The sequence below is a fragment of the Rousettus aegyptiacus genome, unplaced genomic scaffold (assembly GCF_014176215.1).
Source record: "Rousettus aegyptiacus isolate mRouAeg1 unplaced genomic scaffold, mRouAeg1.p scaffold_m13_p_5, whole genome shotgun sequence".
Classification (NCBI taxonomy): Eukaryota; Metazoa; Chordata; class Mammalia; order Chiroptera; family Pteropodidae; genus Rousettus; species Rousettus aegyptiacus.
This window is the reverse complement of record NW_023416308.1, coordinates 61558554-61578204: the sequence shown is the minus strand read 5'-3', so window position 1 is coordinate 61578204 and position 19651 is coordinate 61558554. Positions and strand designations below refer to the sequence as shown.

The following is a 19651-nucleotide window of genomic DNA, read 5'->3' as shown; positions in this document are numbered from 1 at the left end:
TTGCCTCATTCTGGGGCTAGGTGTGGAAAAAAAGGCTGGGATCTCAGCATTTGATGTATCACAAAAGTCCCGTATTTTCAGTACAAGACCTCCTCCTGCAAACTATACCTAAGTGCCCTCGGCCAACACACCATGTTTTAACTTCAACCAAGAATCACCTGCCCTTTGCCAGGGTTGGGGAAGGAATCTGGAATACTAAAGAGTTTAGGCTGATGTTGAATCAATCTTTTCCCCTAGCTCCACCTTCACACTTCCAGAAGAATCTGGTCATATGATTCCTGAGCTTGATGAGGATCTGCAGTGAGTTAGGTTGATTCTTAGGCCCTCCCACTACCACCTTATAATTAGCACCCTCAGGTCTGCTCAGCCAGTTATCACTCATACATTTGCTTTCCATTTTCCAACATGTTGTTCCTCTTATCTCTGTTCACTTTCTCTTTCTCTTCCTTTTCATTTACTATTGTTTGATCACCAGAAGGAAACATGTATTCAACTCACCAGCATGAACCAGAGGTCTTTATTCATAGTCTGAGCCAACACAACAGAAACTAACATCAAGTGTTTAACATGACATCTGGGTTTGTCATAATTCTTACCCCATAGTTATTTCATGCACATGGATTCAAAGTATCATTCTGGATGTAGCTGAGATTAGTTCTTACCATGACTGCAGGTGGTTAGACTAGAGGGCAGGGTCAAACCTCAAGCCTAACTCGAATAAGTACAGTTAAGATATCCTTATTTGAAAATAGAATCTTCTTCAAAATCCTTTTTCTTCTGCTTTTTGTTTTAATACCAGCATTTGGGGTCTATCTTCTCTAGCGGTAGGTTCTCCTAATCCTAGATACTTAATCAGAATCTATCAGGGTGCTACAGGAAGAGATAGGAGATTGAAGCAGTAACTCCCTAGACCTTTCAACTCCAAGGTTCTAAAATTCAAATAGGTTTTTGTGGGATAGTCTGGAAACCTAACCATGAAATATGCACCTTTATTGCTATGTGAAAATGTGCTCTGAGTTCCATGTAGCAAATTTAAATGTTAGCAATAGGTCAAATGCCAGGCCGGGGGAGATATTCCCTTGGGAGAGAGAGCGCTGCACAGTTGGGGAAACTCACAGTGATGGACAACAGCAGCTAAATGGAGAGTTCCTGGGGGCCGTTTAAGAGTGAGGGTGACCTCTGTTGTTAGTCTATCAGGACGCTAAGCCATCCTGCCATGCCACCCACTGAATAAAGAAAAAGTTAAGATGTGACATACACAAGTAGCATCTTTTCTGAAGATCATGACTCACCTTGGATGTTCGCATGAAGGGATTAGAAACTGGGAAGAACTATTTGTGTTACCTATTCTGCTTGACATTTTGCGGAGCTGACACATTATCTAGGTATGCATTTATATATATAAAGCAAGGATTTAGAACATGTTGCCAATTTGATAGATGAAATGGTATTCTATTGCTATTTGAACAGAAATGTTTGTTTATAAAGTTGTGCTATTTTTTTCCCCAACAGCTTACTGGCCATTTGTACATTTCTTTTATAAATTATGTGTTTTCACTATTCAAAAATATTTACTGGGCATCTCTGTTAGTTCCTGGGGAAACAGGGTTAACAAGACAGACAAATATTAAATAAGTAACGTTATTTTTTTTAATGTTTCTGGAACTTGAAAAACAACATAGTCTCTTTTTAAGGACAGAATTGGACATATATGAGTCTGATCTCTTTTATGATGTTTGGATCTTCTAAACCCTTATCCTTTATTTACTTGCTCTGTCGTGGGCTGAAATCTAAGACTAAGGTCTCCCATTCACTCGTAGATTTGTCTATCGCCCCTTGGAGTTCCTGTAATTTTTGTTAAGAAAATTTTGATCATTTTGTACATATTCAGGTTTAGATCTTCATCATGTTATATGCTTTATTGTCATCATGTGTCTTTCATCTCTTTTATGCTTTTCGCTCCCCTTCAACTTTAATAGTGAGGTTGTGCACACTACTTCTTTGTTGTTTCCCTAACAATTTCATTTTTTCGTGTTTATAGAAATGCACTGCATGTTAATGCTATTGTTATTTTCTGTATCACTGGTATGGACTTTTTGCCCATCCTTTTACTTTCAACTGTTTGAATCACTTTAAGGTGTATCTTTTTTATATGTCACACATGTGGGTTTTCCCTTATAATCCGAGTCTTTTTCTTTAAATAAGTACCATCTAGGCCATTTTCAGTTACAGACATAACAGTTGTTTGATCTTGTTTCTGTTACCATATTTTACATTACACTCTGTGTTTCCACCGATGCTTTAAACTAACTTCAAATATATGACTTGTTTCCTTTGCTCATGTATGTGTTATTTTTTTTTATTTTCTTACTCTTAAATGGTTACCTTTAATAATCATTATTTTAGCGTCTATCTACTGGCATCACAAATAAGCAGTGACAAAACAACAGTATGCTTTCACTTCCTCATATTGCCCTCCACTAAATTAGCAGATTATATTACTGTTTATTCTTTCACTACTTACCTTTCTACTTTATACATTAAAGTATAACAGCAACGTTAAGTAATTTTTATTCCTAATGATAAAAGAGTAAGAAATCAAAATACTCATGTCATCTGTTACCTTCTCTTACTTCTAACTTCTGTTATAGCATTTTTGAAACCTAATATTCAGCAGTTTATCCTGCCTTCATTCTATAGCAAATTCTTTTACAGTAATTTTTCCATTGTCTTGTTTAGACTTTACATTCTTCTAGCTTGCTCATAAAATGCTCATGAGATATAGTCCTTACTTTTTCCATATTTATAAATGGACATTCACACATAAGTGGAAGTTTAATTGATCCCCTCACTGGAATGTATACTACCTAGACAAGAATGTGTGTCTGTTTTACTCACTGGTATTTACTGAAGCCAAGAACAATACCTAGCACATAGTTGCACTATAAATATGTCAAATGAACAATCTACAAAGGAAAAATACAAAACAAGTCCTGAGTTAGGCTTTTTCCTCCTGAGAATTTTGTTGGCATTGTTCTTCTCATGCTAAATGCTAAAGAGAAGTTTGAGGCCTGATTTCTACCCCCACTAAAATTTATTTCTGGTTTTCAGCATTTTGACCTTGAGGTGCCTAGATGTGGTTTTCTTTGGTTTACCCTATTTGGAGTTGAACTTCTTGAATCTGCGGGTTTATATTTTTCATCAAATTTGAAAATCTATAAGCCAATTTTTATTAATGTTCCATGTGTGCTCCTAAAAAATGTTTATTCTCTGTTGAGTGAAAAGATCTACATTTATCTTCTCTAGATCAAGTTTATTAATTTTATCATTCAAGTCTTCTAAATCTTTGCTCTTCTCAGCTGCTAAATCTATCCATCACTGAAAGGTAAACATTAAAATCTCCAACTAAAGCTGCTGATCTATTTCTAGTCTGTCCATAGTCACTTGCTTTATCTATTTTGAGACTGTATTGTTAGCAACACACATACCCATGATTACAATATCATTTATTACATTACTAGTAGATGTCATCCTTTGCCATGATGGCATGTTCATCTTATAATTATTCTGCTAATGTTAAAGTTGCTGCCATGGCTGTTGTTCATTCTTCCGGATATATCTTTTTCCATCTTTTTAATATTCAATCTTTAGTACACTTTTGCTTTAAATATATCTTTTATACACATTGCTACATCTTTTAGAAACCAATCTAGGAGGACTACATGAGGCAGAAAATTTAAATGTCTATGGAGAATATGAGTGGATGAAACAGATAAGCAGACCCTTCAGCTGAACCAGTAATGCAGTTGGAGGGAGAGGTATTTCAAAGTGAGGTGCTTGTCATAATGGGCGTTCTTAATTTATTCCAATCTAAACAAATTGATGCCTTGGGAGTTAGGCCTAATCTCAAAAGGCTTAACATGCTTTCTGAAAGAGCTGAGGTGATCAGCGTGTGGCCACCTATGCCTTGTTTCAATTGGAAAAGGAATATTCACAGGTTGGAAAAAAGTTTCCATCGTCAAGGTTCAAAGACAACCTTCATTTAATGACGGGAAAGTGAATGACAAAGGAAGGAGAGATCCTTAATCATGGCATCACTGAGCATCCAAATGCTCGCTCTGGTCTACATTCCTTAAAGTTATTATCCAACAGCTCAATGGATTAAAAGCTTTTTGAAAAGCCTGGCTGATTCCACAGAACTGGCAGGCAGGGAGATAATACAGATGACCCCACTGAAATACACTAAAGTCAGAGACGTATGCCTTGTAATGAGAAAATACTCAGAACAGGGAAGGATAGACTGGCTACTGAATTACCAAAAAGACCCGTAATGAAAAATTAGGCCTTATAGAGTGGGTGAAGCAAAACTTACGTGAACAACTGCTCTTCCTTGATCTTTGAAGCACGGGGGAGAGTAGGACAGGTTTCCACAGGATGTGCGAATTCTTATCCAATTCGAACTCAGATGTCTGGAAGGACTGAGAGAAAGCTACTCCTATCTACCTCATCCAAAGATACTATATATCATTTTTAATGCTTAAGCAAGTCTGTGGCAAATGCTGTACAGAACAGATTTAGACATGGTCCTTGAAAAATAAACTACATTCAAAATAAGGCAGACACTTTCAGGTGACAGACCATGTGGGATACTTCCAATACAGAGCTATGAAGAATGAATATATATATGTGTGTGTGTGAGTACATGCACATATAAATACACACACACATATGATGGTAGATTTCCACAGAGAAATCTAAGAGCTCTAATTTTAAGAGGTTCCCTTATTTTTCTACCTCTAGCAAGTAAATAATGATATGAGATCCTTTTGGGGAAAAGGAAAGGAGAATTATCTCTTTAATCTTCTTAACAACCCTGAGGCAGGTGTTACCATTTCCAATTTACAGATGAGTCTGGCTGCAGGTTTCCTTCCTGTTACCTCAAGGATGCAGGAAGGAAGGGTGGGCCTGCGCTGCTCTAAACTGACTAGAAGGAATTAAAGCTGGTGGCTTCAGAACCAGCAGATACACAAACACATTTTGGTATCAGGATTTTTTAAAAGCCATCAAGTGACACTTTTTAAACTAATGCAATGGTTTCCATTCCTTTTCTAACCTGATTCATCTTTTGGAATTTGTTCTTCAAGAAATGTTAGGCTCAGTAACGAGGCCTATGAAAGCCCAGAGCTCCAGATCCTGCAGAACCCCAGCATGACTTTCTGTTAAACTGCTAATAAATTATTCAGTTTTGCCTTGAAGCCACTGAATAACTGGGAATAATATGAAAGCCACTGTCTCAAAAAAAAAAAAAATATTACCCAGAATTCCCATATGGGAGTACTATTTACCCTGAGAATTGTTAAACTCCACCCAGCAAGTCCACAGTAAATTGGTATTTTGTTCCTGCCTAGAAGTGGCTCACATCAAAGTTGTATTAACTTTTAAAAGTCCATTTTCAGCCTGCTTTCACCAAACCTGTCTAGTAATTGCCTTCTCCTGAAAACCCAGTTCAAACCCACTAGGCCTCCTGACAGACAACAAAAAGGAAAACAGTGGGTGAAAATCAGAGTCAGAAGCACCTAAAGGAGCTATTAATACAGTGTGTGTTGTTGCGCCAGCCTGGCAAGTAAAGCCTTAGGAGCCTGGCCTCGGGTATGTTCTGTGAGGTGAACACAGTGACAAGAAGGAAGGGTACTGAGCACCTACAATATACCAGGCACGATGTCATGCCCTTTTCCTATTTCAATTTATCCTCCCAACACCCTCTACATAGTAAAATGAACTAACTTGATAGATGTGGGGCAACTGTAGCTCAGGTTATGGGACCTGACTGAGGTCACTTGCTTAGAAAGTGGCTGAATTAGAGTGCACCTACGTCTTTGCTTCTCAAAGACCATACCCAAAATGTTCTAAGCAAGAAAACCGAAATGTTTTAACAAGGAGCCCACAGAAAAGATATTTCTCTTTGATGGCTATGGGGGTACAGCTCCTCTCCCACTGAGCAACAGATGAGAGACTGAGCAGGGTGCTAAGTTACCCAGGGGGTAAAGCTGTTTGTCTAAAGATGCGTCTACGGTTGTTCCTGTGAACTGTTACCAAGTGAGGATTGTTCCCTCACATCTGGACAGGAAAGGTTTCCTTAGACTGGAAGAGTGAAAAGGAGAAAATTAGTATTAATGAGTAATAGACCTTAATGATCAAGAGCATGAATTCGAGCCAGACTGTCTGAATTCCATCTCCCATTTTGCTGCAAAATAACCCACTGTGCCTTTGCGAGGGTGTTTGAGTGGGGGGGGGGGGGCAGCAGAGATAATGAGTAGGCGTGGCCATGTGTGGTGTTTGCTGAAGCTGGTCAGTAGGTACATGAGGTATATTGCATTATTCTATTTTTGTGTACATATTAAATTTCCCAAAACAAAAGCATAAGAAGAAACAAACCTGGGCTCCTCCACTTACTAGTTGCATAACACTGCTTCAGTTTCTTTATCTGTAAAACTCAGTGCTAACAGTACCTATTTCATATAGTTGTATGAGAAATAAATAAGTTAACATACATGAAATGCTGAGCTACTACTACTATTTATAGAGTAACTAGTATGTTCTAGGTGCCAGACTTGGCTTTACAAATATACCATTTCGACTGATTCCTCCCAACAATCCTATGACACAAGATAACCTCCATTTTTACCTGACGAAATGGCCTCAAGGGGTTCCAGGGCAAAATCCTACTAGATGGCGCACTTCCCTAAGAGTGACTTTACCAGTTATTTACAGATGGGGAAATTAAGGCTCAGTTGGTTTACGTAATCCACAGTTCTGAGCAGTAGGCTGCGAATTAAATACAGGTGAGACATTTACACAGCATGCAGCCTGGGCTCTTTCCCTGTGCCAGCCTCAAGCATCTACTCTTTTGGGGCGGAGGAGGGGCCGTCATGAAAAGCAGGGATGGCCACAGACCATTCCTCCTGTCCACCCTGGAATGAGAGCAACAAGCACTGAGGCTCCTAAGAGAACCAAATAAGGGGGGAGGAAAATAGAAACCTAAGAGGAACTTTATGCGAGCAGCCTCCATATTTGGTAAGTATTTTAATAAATCTCTTTCCAAGGCCACAGGCACTTGCTTAAGGCAGCACAGTGTCTCTGCTGAGACCAGCTCGGTGTCTCCTGCTGAGACCAGCTCTCCAGGAGCAGCCCCCCTGTCAGCCCTGCCGGTCCCAGGATCTCTGAGCATCAGCTGGAGTCCTTCCTTTCAACAGCTGCTTGTCTTCCTGAGAGACTCGCTCCAAGAGGCCCCAAGTCCCCAGTAACAGCCTGGCCATCAGCGATTCATGCAGCATCCTAGAGTAGAAAAGCTTTTCTCCCCCAGCCAATCTGTCCATAATCAGCAATGACAGGAGAGCAGACACTCTTGGAACAGTCATCAGGAATCTGACTTCCAAAAACGGCCCTCTCTATCAGGAACCGGCTAACAATGCCTTTAGAATACAATGAAGCAACCCGGCTGGCAGGGGCAATCTGCATCGAAAACTCAGCCACACCGCCAACAATTTGCATCCTTTCAGCAGGAACGGAACCCAACCTGACCTTTACCTCCAGGACCATTTCTGTGCTGCTGTTTGCCAACTGCTGTAAAAAGTACTTGAGGTCATATTCCAATTAAAACTCTTATTTTGCTAAGACAGACCAATTAACACACCCTTTGTGCCTCTCTAAAGATTCTGTCATTCTTAGAATGATCCAGTCAAAAGGCACAATCTTCCCAGAAGTGATTCACAGCAGGGAGTGGGGTGGGGGTGAGGGGTGGAGAAACCCTCAAGGGAGAAGGAGCAAAGGGAAGGGGGACAGGGCCTGGAGAGCGAGCCCCACAGACAGACAGCGCCTCCCTGCGCTGTACAAAGAGCAAGGCCACCTCCTCGCAAAACAAGATAGACATTCAGTTTAAGGCTATTATCTCCTTTATTCAAAAAATAAATATTTCACTTTTGAGTCGACAAATTTCAAATCACATCAAGCACAGAGAAGAAATACAGTCCCTTTGGAAATTGTGAACACATGTAGGAAAGTCATGTTCAAAATAATGGGGATGGGGTGAGCACTGGTTCCAATCGATTCATTCAAGATCCAGAGATCCCTCCTCTCACCAAGTGGAGCTACACGATTTCAGGAGAGAAAAAGAAACACACACACACACACACACACACACACACACACACACACACACACACACACACGGCTTTGAAGTCTGAAAGGCACATGAAGTGGACCATAAGGTGTATGGCACGTTCACTGATAAAACGCTCCCTATCCCCTCCCAGGAAAGTGGAAAAACTTTAATCAAGTCAAAGACCAGAGAAGACAGGGTGCTCCTGCTTAAGAGCTCAGCATCAGGAAAATCTCTGAATATGAAAGCCATTTTCCTCTTGCCTTCGCCCTCCCGCAGCACTCACTCGGTGACAGTGGGGCGCGTGGCCACGTACACGAACACCACGATCAGCAGCACGACCACGGCCAGCGTGGGCAGCACCACCGTGGTGATCTGCTGCCGGGCCTCCTGCATGGCCTGCTTCCGCTCCTTCTTGTCCTTGGACGTCTCCTTCTTGGGCTTCCCTTTGAGCTGCCGCATCTTTCCTAGGGGGTGCTAGGAGGGCGCGTCCAGAGAGGATTTTGCAGGAAGGGCCACAGTCCCGGAGTCAAAGCGCAGAAACTCCTGTAGAGAGAACTGTGATCAGGAACCGATGGAGTGAAAGGAGTAAGAACTCGTAAAGTTAAAGGCAAATGCTAAACTAGAAAAAATACCTGTAACTTGTAAGGCAAGGGGTTAAGAACAGCAGAGGTCACACGGCAGAGGCCTTAGTGGTGGGCAGGTGGTAGGGATGAGCTGGATATACGCTCAGGTTCCCATCATCAGTGTATCCCAGCCAGCAGGCCCAGGTGCACTGGGAACCAGTCACCGGCATGCTGAGATAGTACCTCAGCTCCTCAGGCAGCTGGACATGACCCTGGGTTCCATATAAACATAATCACTTCCTGTGCATGCCGTGACGTGAAAGGGCTGGAAAGCACTAACTTCGCTGCCTCCACTTGAAAGAGAGTGGGGCACAGTCCTCCCTTCCGAGGCTCTACCTGCTTACTCTGTTGTTCTAAATTCCAGTCACCCCAGCCCACCTCCAGTGCTGAACAGCAGGCAACCTGCAGATTCCAGGCTCCCCTCCCACCTGAGTCTGGAGGCTTGACTGTCGGTCAGGGCAGCCTCACTGAGACTGAGGAGAGCCCAGAGTCCCTAACTTCTCTTGTCCTCCACTGGTTCCTCTACCCATCCATCCCAACCTTCCTGAGCACCCACTGTGTGCCAGGCACTACTCAAGGTGAGGAAGGGGTGAAAGACTCAGTGCTGTCCCCACAAGCGCACAGCGTAAGGGTGCATGATGCGTTGCAGGCAGAGCAGAATCTGGGTCAGACAACATATGCAGATGAGCTGAGCTTGCAGTCCAGTCGCCCACTCGACCTAGGAATCGTGTACCTTCTGTGGCCTGTGGTGGGTGCTCCGGTGGTAAAGCAGAGCTGTCAGGAGCCTGGGGATGAGTGGAACCCATGGAAAATTCCAGAGCAACAGCTCCACACAAGTCTGATTCTTGGCTTTAAGCAACAGAAATAAGACTTTGGCTGATTTCAATGGAGAAGTCTACCCAAAGGCCTCTGCTATCTCACAGGGTCCCCGGAAAAGCTAGAGGACTAGACTCAGGAAATGAGCAAGACCCACAGGAGCTGTGCGGCCAGCGGTGGAGCCCCAAGCCACACTACAGATCATGACAAGGCCACAGGTTGTTTCACCTGGACGCCGCCACTGGAGTAGGAGGCCTGAGGCCACAGAAACTAGATGCAGCTGCTGTCCCTGTCTCGGGATGAACTCTCCAGCACTCTGGCTCTGCATCACCAGCTCCCAAGTATATCTGACTAGCCAAGGAGCAAGATTTGGATATGGAGCAGGGAAATTAAAAAAAAAAGAAAAAAGAAAAAAATTAAAAGTCCATCATAACATCCTGGGAGACTAGCATGGATTCCGGAGCTCTTGGAGCCAGAACCGCAGTACACGCCAACATTCCCCTACGAGGCTTTTTGTAACAAGATATCGTGTGCCCAGTTCTGACCCACAGCAGTGGGTGGCCACCCGATGAGGAAGATGACATTTACACCTAAGTGACCATGTTAAGAGGCAGAATGTGGAAGGTGAATTGAGTAGGGAAAGGTATTATATACTATCCTAACCTCTTACCACAATCAGGCCAAGTTTCTCATGAGGCAAGATGGCTAATGTTATCGCGCTGGAATGAACTAATGACAGCAGAAAGCAGCTAGTAAAGTTCAGGGCAACCCCATTTGGGCAAATTTACAGTCTCCATTAGGCTTTTAAAAAGACCCACTATTACCTTCTTAAGATCTGACAGGTATAGGAACCCCTGGCTTTACCACTTATCCTCTTCAGTCTTTCAAAGAACTTCAGACAGACCTGAGTTCAAATTCCAGGACATACTACTCACTGGCTGAAGGGCTTGGGGCAGATCACCTACCTTCAATGGCCTCAATGTTATCATCAGAATGAGAAGTTTCTCTCACAGAGAATGACTAGGAGGACTTGAAAATGCACACGTAGGGGGCGCTCTGCCCACCCACAGGGGAGCGGTCCAGGCTAGCAGAGCAGGACAGAGTCAGCTTCCTCTGTGACCACAAGCCTGCTCGGCAACCCTGGGAAGAGTTCACTGAGCCTCTCAAAGCCTCAACTGTGTCCACTCCCTGCAGGACTGTAGTGAGGATGACATAAGAATTTGGATGAAACAAGAATCCGGGTAACACGGTGCTTGGCGTAGAGGCGGCACTCAATCCACGTAGCTGACACTACTGGAACTCACCCCAGCAGTTTGTGATTCAGGCAAAGCAGTCTTATTACTCCCATTTTTTAGATGAGGAAACCAAGGAGCAAGAGGAAAGTGTCAAAGGTCATCTAGTCTATAAATACTATTAAGTGGCTTCTAACAAAGCAATGGGTGGCATCCCTTATCCAAAGCTATGAGCTATGGTCCATTTTCTCTTTGACACATCCTCACAAAATTGTTTTAAAAGAGACAAGCCATTAGCAGCACTCCGATTTGTAGCCATTTCCCTGTGGAGTTAATGGCCCATCGGGCATTAAAAGGAGGACCCCACTGTGGCTCCTCACAGGACTGGCTGCAGGCAGGAAGCAACAGGGACCCCAGAGTTAAGAGGGGCCCCAGCCATTCTGGCTAAGAGCGCAGGCCATGACTTTTGTCCTGATCCTTTTACTGCCATCTGCATCTTGTCACATACGTGCGGTTGACATTCAAAGGCACCACCCTCCGTGATGATCAGATCTTGACATTTATAAGATGCATTAAGAAATTCTCAGAGGCCTGGAAAAAAGCCTTGAGTTGCTGGAGACAGTGCAGGTTGGTCAGGATTTAAAAGAAAAACACGCTGCTCCGAATTCTGCATTCTTTCTTAGGCTAATGTGGGCGGCCTCCCTTTCCCACTCACCTGTGCTGTGGGCCTCAAACCACAGCCCTGTGTTCTCCGTAGGGTGAAAGAGTCAGGGAAAGCATCCCTGAGATAACAACTTAGAAGAGGAAAAGGGACCAGCCAGGACAAAACTGGTTAAGAGCAGCCAGCAGAGGGAGTGGAAGGAACCAGGGTAAACCCAGGGAAGACAGGAGACCATCCAGGGGCTTGCAGACCATGAGGAGGAGTTGGGGCTTATCCCAAGAGCATCACAAGGCACTGAAGGCTTTCACGCGAGGCGAATGTTCTGAAAAGCTCCCGCTGGCTGGACCAGTCCTGTCTGTGGAGAGTAGGGCACAGGGAATGAAAAGGGAGGCTCTTGGAACAGACCAGGGAGGAAAGGGGTGGCTCAGAATTGGGGGTGATCAGTGCTGGTAAAGAGGAAGATGAAGTCGGGTTATATTTTGGGAGTATGACTGGCAGGAACCGCTAAGAGATTAGACATGGCACAGGAGGGTAAAGGGGAAATCAGAGACGGACCTATGGTCTGCTGCTTGGGCAACTGGTTGGTTGCTGATCCTGCTTCAGGAAATGAGGAAGAACAGTACAGGGTGGCGGAGAGGATTTGAGAAAGAACATTAAGTACTCTGTTCACACCTATCCATGTGTGAGGATGCCTATTAGACATCGCCATGGAGATATCAAGGAGACAGTGGAAGGAATGAGTCAGGAGCACAGTCTGGGCTAAAGATCTATATTTGGAAGTCATCAGCTACTGGACGAGGTGAGCTCACTGAGGCCAAGGCAGACGTATAAAAGGGCCAGGCAAGGGCCCTGCAGCACCTGATGGAGGAAAGCAGGCAGAGGAGGCTGGGAGAAGAGGCAAGTGAGGAAAAGAATGCAAAGTCCCGGGGAACGAGAGAATCAAGAAGGCACTGTCTCAAAATGCTGCTGAGAGACAAAGTGAAGCTAAAGAAGCACCTGCTGGATTTGGCAATGTGGAGATGTGACGTGGGTAACTTCAGTGGATGAGAGGTGAGGGTTCAGACGAGCGCTACAAGAGTGGCCCACTAACTGTTAGTTGTCTGAGAGGGAAGCTCATGCCAGTATGTAAACCAACATCCTACTTCCTCCATTGAGAAAATTTTGCCATGAGAAAATAATGTCAGCTGAACTAAATTATGCATAATACACAGCTGCTTTACATTCTAGAGCAAATTCCTTAATCCTGTGACAACTTGTGATAAATGGTTCACACGCCAACACTTGGACTAGCACTCGGATAGACAATAGGTCTGAAGTTCTCCTGGAAGAGCATGTGGGGGCCCAAGAGAGAAACCAGAGAATGTGTGAGGGGTCCAACTGCATGCGAGGAAACCCTAATGTCGAAAACAAGAGGGCATATCTGTAGGAGCAAGGTGAGGGCACCAAAGGACAGCTTCGCCTCCGAGAGAAGCAAAGACACAACTCTGAATCTGGTGGGAGACACAGTGGAAAAGACGGGTAAAAGAGGAGGCAGATCCATCTGTGTGGTGTGAATAAGAAGCTTCTATTTTTTCAATGAAACAGGAAACGGCTTCTGCTTCAAGTCTGCGGAGTTGGAAAGCAGGCTTGAGTAAAGAGAATGTATGAAATAACCATCTTGGAGGGTAGAAAAGCAAACGTATCAGGGAAACACCAGCAGTTATGGCTGACACTCTTAAATGCTTAATATCCAGGCCTCACCTCCCCCCAGGAGGGCTGAGGACCACCCTACCACATGGTCTGGCCTCACCCAGTGGAGCAGGTGGCCTCCCAGGCCAACACTGGCTCAACTAGACTCTGCTTTGCCTTAAAAAGATACGCTGGGCTAATCAGCCTCTATTTCAGAAATCTAAATTAAGAAACATGAAGGGACACTGAAGTTGGACAATCATGCAGATGCAGGCACCATGGAAGCCATCCAATGCCATGTGCAGAAGACCAGAGAGGAAGCCTGGTGGGAGAAAAAAAAAATCGAAGCAGAGGGGAGGACCTCTGAGACTTGGAGGGAGGGGACTCTGTTCTTGTCTAGCTAGTGCAGTCCTTGTAAGGCCCAGCTCTATTAAGGCTCCTGCCCTGATAAGTTTCTGTATCCTATGACAGGTACCTCTTCTAACTTGAACTGGCTTAAGTGGGTCTCTGTAGCTTCCAATAAAAAAAGCCTAGCTAAAGTGATTACTTTGGTTTTACAAATAGGAAATCCAAAGCTTTGACAACGTCACAAACTTCGGGAGTGTCAGAGTCAAAAGTCAAAAACCTACATCTGCCAGACCTCAAGGACTAAATCTGTGCCTGCCCCACACATTGTCCTGGCCCTTTACACACTCTGGGACCACATCACTGTTCATTAGCCCCCAGCAGGGAGGAAATCAAAGATGAGGCTCACCTGGCACAGTCTGGCTTCTTCCCACCAAACAGCCCAAGCAGGATGAATAGCCACCAGCCAAGTTCCAGGCTTATGGCTGAAGCTGCCACCTGGTCGCCCCACTGCCTCTAGCCCCCCTAATTAGAGAAACGAAGACTTCATAAACACCTGAGTTCTACCCAATTCTAATGAAACTCCACCTGCTCTGTCCCCTCCCCCATCACACTCACGGCAACTGGTCAGTACTGGACATTCCAACTGGTGCCCCAGTGTGTGTAGGCAGGGGGCAGAGGCAGAGAGGAAGGGAGAACACATCCTTTTGGACAGAACTGTTTTAAGTTTATAATTTTTCTCTGATGACAGCTTTCCAGTCATTTTTCTATGTATGTGTATGGACACATACAGATGCACACATATTAAATTCTTTATGTGTATTATTTTTTTTTTCCAATTTAGAGATCATAATGTACATACAATGTGGACCCTATCAGGAAAACAGCAAGAACAGAAGAAAGAGCAAGGGTTTAAAATCAGGTTTGAGCTTCGGCTCTGCCACGTCTAGTTATACGACCTTGGACAAGGTACTTAATCTCTCACGTGTTGACTTTCCTCCTCTGTAAAATGGGATAAGAAAACCTGCTTTGTGGAGTTACTGAAAAAATTAGAAAAAATGTATAATCTGAAGTATCTAGTACATCTGTGGAACAGGCCATAACAGATGCTCAATCACTGGCACACACAGATGGTGTCAGGTGGGTACCAGACTTATTAGGAGGATCACTTCGCAAGTTATATAAATGTCGAATCACAACGTTGTACACCTGGAACTAATGAAATATTGTATGTCTATGGTGATTGAAAACAAACTTAAAATTTTAATAAACGAATAAAGGGCACATAGTAACTTGCTATCCAGGAAGGTTTGTCCAGTGGAGATAGATGCACCATATAAGCCATGGAAGATGAAATTTCCCCATTTTTTTCTCTTTTCCCTGCTGAAAAATAGCAGAGTTACCAATCTGCTGCTGAGCAGGTCTGTTCAAAGGTTTGATGGCCGAAGAAGGTTGGTTCAAACTATTGAGGGAGAAGGTTCAGGATTACACAGATCAGTCCCAACTCCCATATCCCAGACCTACTAAACCAGCACTGCCCAATACAGTAGCCACTAGCCATGAGCCACATGTGGCTACTAGCATTTACATTGTGGCTGTAGTCCAAACTGATCTGTACTGCAGGGTAAAATACACATTAGATTTAAAAGACTTAGTACCAAAAGAGAATTTAAATATCTCATTAGGTTTTTTTATACTGATTATATGATGAAATGATAATATTTTAGATATGCTGGGTTAGATAAAATATATTGTTAAAATTAATTTCACCTATTTTCTTTTTACTGTTTTTTATTTTTTCACTTTGTTCATAGGAAAACTGAGGCACAATGAAGTCTAGGTAACTTTCCCAAATCACCGGGCTAGCAAATAATGAAGCTAAGATGAAAATCTGGACAATCTCATTCCAAAACCTGTTCACTTTTTTTTAATGAGTATATAAATGTCTCATGAAGACCCTGCTTTCAGTTCTTTAGGGTATATACCCAGAAGTGAAATTCCTGGATTAGGTAATTCTATTTTAAATTCTCATTCACATACACCCCAAACTGTACCTATAGATCTGTTTCTGTTCTATTAAATTTTTTTTAGATTTTACATATAAATGATCATACGGTATTTGTCTTTCTCTGCCTGACTTACTTCATTTGGCATGATACTCTCTAGGTCCAACCATGCTGTCAAAAATGGCAAGATTTCCTTCTTTTTTTATTGCTGAAAAATATTCCATTGTATATACACACCACCTCTTTTTTATGCATTCAACTATTGGTGGACATCTAGCTTGTTTCCACATCATGGCTGTTACTAGAACTGCTGCAGTGAACACAGGGATGCGTATATCTTTTCAAATTACGTGTTTTTATTTTCTTTGAATAAATACCCAGAAGTGGAATTGCTGAGTCATATGGCAACACTATTTTTAATTTTTTGAAGAATCTCTATACTACGTTCCACAGTGGCTGCACTAATTTACAATCCCACTAACGGTGTGCAAGGGTTCCCCTTTTCTCCACATCCTCGCCAGCACTTGTTACTTGTTGATTTATTAATGACGGCCATCCTGACAGATGATAGGTAATATTTCTTTTTACTATTTTAATGTGGCTACTAGAAATATTTAAATTCCATGAGTGACTCACATTAGACTTTCTCTAGACAGTCCTGTGCTTGCCCTACGCAACAAGAGGCAATGCGTTCTGCCCTCTTATAAGCTTTCCACATCAAAGCCTCAGCTCACAATGACAAGGACTTCCGAGCCTTCTCAACACAGTGAGAATCCCTCTCTCCAGCCTCATCATGTCCCATGTGACCCACTGTCACCAACACACCTGAACTCCCACCTTGCACGCCCGTATCTTCCTGTCTGTGCCAATGGAGTACCTCTGCCAGAACGCTCCCTCCCCTTGCGCCGCCATCCTCCTCTTTCAGTCTCTCATCCTTGGTCAACCTATGTGCACAGCCTTCAGCAGCCTCCCCAGGCAGAAGCAATGGCTCCCTTCTAGGCGCTGTCTCAGCACTCGATTTACACCTTTACTGCTGTACTGACCAGTGGTTACTGCTTAACTGGCTGGGACTCTGATGTCCCCCAGTGGAGTACGCATTCCTCAACGATGGCCAATGTGTATTGCCAGCAATATTATTCCCCTGAGCTGACATAATGTCTCTCACTTAACAGGTGCTCAACAAACATTTGCTGGATTGAATATCAAAGCCAGAATAGTTTAAGACAAGCAATTCATCTTATATATTAACCATAAAGTTATAGTAAAAATTCTAGAGTAGAAAAAGTTATAGTAGAAAATAATGATCTAGCTAGCTACCGCTTATAAATGCTCATTTCACTGTCAACATGGTCTTGCAAGATTGGTATTTTTACCCATATTTTACATGAAGAAAATGAGATTCAGAAAAGTATGGTGACTTGTCCAAGATCAAGGACTATTAGGAAACCAGGACAGTTTCAAGCCCAGTGTAAAATCCATAATGAGTATTAAGTATTTAATGAATGAACAGAATGAGGATTTGAACTCAGACCTAATTCTAAAGCCCAGCACTCCTCTCTGTGACCCCCACAATGCCTCCCAGTCACCCCACAATTAAGAACAGAAGCTATCATTTCCTGAAGGCTCACTGCCTGTCAGGCTTCTTCACAAAAGCCCTCTATAATAGCAAACATGACTGCGGCCTTTATCCCACTTCACAGACAAGGGGACTGAGGCTTAGGGAAGGCCCAGGTAGCAAGACAGGAGTGCAGCTGGGATTCAGGCCTTGCTCAGGAACTGCGCTCCTCCCATCCAACATAGCCGGCCGGACCGTCCCTTGTAAGTATGTGGAATGATGGGACGCAGAATCAAGAGTCCATGCCTGGTTCCTGCCCATAAGCTCCAGAGGCTGAAGACAGGGAGAGTGTGTGAGAGAGAGCCCAGGCCCTCCTGGTCTTGTCTCAGTTTGCAGCATACAAAGTCTGTTCCTTGTAGCCGGACCTGCTCTGATGCCTGGAAGGTATCCTTCTATGCCCTCCCCAGGCTGGGCAGTCGTCCTGGGTTAAAATAAGATGCTCTACATTCTGCTTGAATTCACAGGTGGCCAGAGTGCTCCAAAAGCCCCAGGATGCTACAGGCTGTTGGAGTAGGTACAGCTGAGCACAGCATGACCTGGCCTGGTGACAATATTAAGTGGCTTCAGACTGTGTCAACTGCACCCCCACCTCCCCCCAAAAATCGATATGAGTACAGACACCAAGCCAAGACAGTAGCTCTCCCTGGAAGACCTCTCCCAAGGATGAAGGCTGAAGACTGCCCGCCCACTCTCAAAGCCATCCATCATTTCTCAAGTGTCACAGCTCTCTTGTCTTCAGAATAGGCAGTTTAAGGTGCTCGCTAAGAAAATGGCTGCATTTTTCTCCTACTTCAAAATCAGGAAATTAAATGAATAAACACACAGGAAAGGTGTATGTGGGGAAAGCTCTACTATCTCTTCTAGCTGCGTCATATCACAACATGAAAATCAGAAGGACCGAACTGCTCAATGCTCTGTGCCACAATCCCAGGAAGCTGTCCTGGGTTCAGGGAAACGTAAATTGTGTGCCTGGGAGACAGCAGTAGCTCTGTGGTTCATCAAGTGTGCTTGCTTCATTTATGTCCCTGGTCTTTAGCCATAATGAGCCTGTGATCACTTCACTCCAGTCTGCTGCAGAGAGTGGGGGCAGTGGGGGAACAGGCTGCCAGGAGCATTGTGCAAGATGAGACTCCTGACACCCGCTAAGCACCTGCTAACATGAACACCTCCCTGGGAAAACAGACATGAACAAACGACGACAGCCACAGGCACACACGCCAGCACCAGTGCCCCCCACTGCTGACTGGCCACAGAGGTCGGGGGAGCTCTCCACGTGATGACCTCATGGTCAGTGGGTGGGGGGGGATCAGAGCTATAGACAGACAGAAGCCAACAGACACAAACACACATGCACTTACTTCTCTCGCCAAGGGCAGAAGGAAGAAGAAAATAGATCATTTGGTGGCAGCAGTATCAGCTACTCCTAAGTAAAACCCTGAGAACATAAAAGAACCTTTGGATGGGTTACTGAATAACACAGATACAAAAAGCTAGAGTTTGCAATAAATTAGATCAGTAACATTCCTTTGACACACTGGGGTTTTCGAAGTGCTTTCCTGCACACTATTTGTTTCATCTTCACAGCAATTCTGCATGTTATGTATTATCATCTTTATTTAAGAGGAAAAAGGAGAATGTAGAGCAATTAAGCTCATGTCAGGGTTTCAATCTCTATCCTGGCACTTCTAGGGTCTGGGGCCCTGAGCAAATAACTGAACCTCTTAGACCTTCAATTACTCTATCTGTAAAACAAGGATAAAAATACCAATCCTTCAAATACTTTTTGAGCATCTTCTATGTGTCAGGGGACATGTTGGGGGTACAGCTGAAAGACAGGCAAAATGTTGCCTTCATGTAGCTTACAGAAGATGTGGAGAGATAGACAACTAACAAATGAATAGAATATGTGTCAGATGATGCTATGTGTTACAGAGAAAACAAAAGGGGATTTGGATACACAGGCTGTAAACTTAGAGTATATCAGTCATGGAGATTGATTACATGGTGAGAAAGTGGCACCGGATCAGTCTAAGGAAGTGAAGAAGGGACCTGTGCAGATACCTGGGAAGATTTCCAGGTAGGGTGTGGCAGGTACAAAGGCCCTAAGGCCCCTCGCCCCGGCCCCCAGCATGTCTGAGAAGCAATACAGTGGCCAGGAGAGAGCAGAGGGGATCATTTAGAGCTGAGGTCTGAGTGGGAACAGGTAGAGGGCCAGACGGTGGCCAGCAAAGGTCTCTGCTTGTATTTAAAATGAGCACTGAAGGACAACTAACTATAAGGAGGAAAGGGCTGAGGCAAGAAATCAGTGAAGATTTATGCTTATGAATTATACAGGTCAGGCATGGTGGTTTAGTCCAGGGTAGAGGCAGATGTGGTAAAAAGTGATCGGATACTAAGTACACTTTGAAGGTAGAGTCAACATGATTTACCAGCAACTGGAATTGGATTGTGAAAAGAGAAAATAGACTAAGGCTCTGTAGCCTGAGCAAGGTAAAGCATGGAGGTGCCATTTGGGGAGGTGGAG

General features: G+C 43.9%; 1 long non-coding RNA gene across 1 annotated transcript in view; it reads right to left on the bottom strand.

The window, feature by feature from the left end:
* Positions 1-7934: 7934 nt before the first annotated feature.
* LOC107517696 overlaps positions 7935-19651 on the bottom strand; it is a 61421-nt gene continuing 49704 nt past the window's right edge. Inside the window, exon 6 of the long non-coding RNA XR_004950854.1 lies at positions 7935-8704. This is a non-coding gene — a long non-coding RNA (uncharacterized LOC107517696). The remainder of the gene's footprint in view (positions 8705-19651) is intronic.